Source organism: Heloderma suspectum, chromosome 10 (genome assembly GCF_057233095.1).
Source record: "Heloderma suspectum isolate Gila_16-S chromosome 10, 16-S_ref, whole genome shotgun sequence".
Taxonomy (NCBI): Eukaryota; Metazoa; Chordata; class Lepidosauria; order Squamata; family Helodermatidae; genus Heloderma; species Heloderma suspectum.
In genome coordinates this window covers 14,056,179-14,057,328 of record NC_139467.1, presented here as the reverse complement: position 1 = coordinate 14,057,328, position 1,150 = coordinate 14,056,179, and positions in this window count along the sequence as shown.

The following is a 1,150-nucleotide window of genomic DNA, read 5'->3' as shown; positions in this document are numbered from 1 at the left end:
ATGTCTGAGCTTATGTCTTGAATATTGAAGGCAAAAGGAGAAGGGGACGGCAGAAGATGAGATGGCTAGATAGCATCACCGATGCAATGAATATGGACTTGAGCTCGCTCTGGGAGAGAGCGGAGGACAGGAAGGCCTGGCGTGCTATGGTCCATGGGGTCACAAAGAGTCGGACACGACTGAACGACTGAACAACAACAACAAGAGGTGGACAAATCTGTCCATTTCAGTTTCTCTCAGTTTCTCATTTTTCCAAACTTCAGTTCATCTTGACATTTGAGAAATTTTCCAATCCTAAATTGAGCTCTTCTCAAATGCTGAGTTGTTGTTTTTAAGTAGTATGAAAATTTGTGTGCATTTCTGTGTGCATGAGAAGCTGAAATGGAAAGATTCATCCATTCCTATTCAGAACATCCACCACAGCCTCCAAGGCATCAGTGGAAACAGAGAGATAGAGCTTGGTATCATATGCATACAGTATTGATGAGACCCAACCCCAACCCCCCAGACGACCTCTCCCACTGGAGCATCACGTATATACTAAAGAGCAAATGGGATAAAACAGAGCCCTTATGTAGTCCATAGCATAAGGGTGAAACAATATTTTCCCACCATCACTTTATGAGAATCTTCAGCAGAATAGGCCCAGAACCTATGTAAAAGTTCCATACCAGCTAAAGATCCCAGAAGGATACCATGGTGTATGATACTGAATGATACTGAAAGGTCCAGCAGAACCAATAATGACACACTTCCCTCTGTCCAGTTTCCAGTGTAAATCATACACTAGGCATGCAATCCTATGCATGTTTAGACATAAAAAGGTCCTACAATTCCCAGCATTCCCCAGTCATCATGGACTGGGGACATGCATAGGATTGCATTGCACCCCAAGGCAACCAAGGCCACTTCCGTCCCCACACTGGTGCTGAACCGACACTGGAATGGATGCAAATCAAGAGCTTCACCCAAGAAAGCTTGGAGATGATTTGCTACCATCAATTTTAGAGGCTCACTCAAAAAAGATACATTAGAAATTGGCTGATAATTATCTAGGATAGTGGGAAACAATCATGATTTCTGTCATAATGACCTTATAATTGCTTCTTTTAATGTAACAGAAACACAACTTCTGCACAAGGAAGCACTT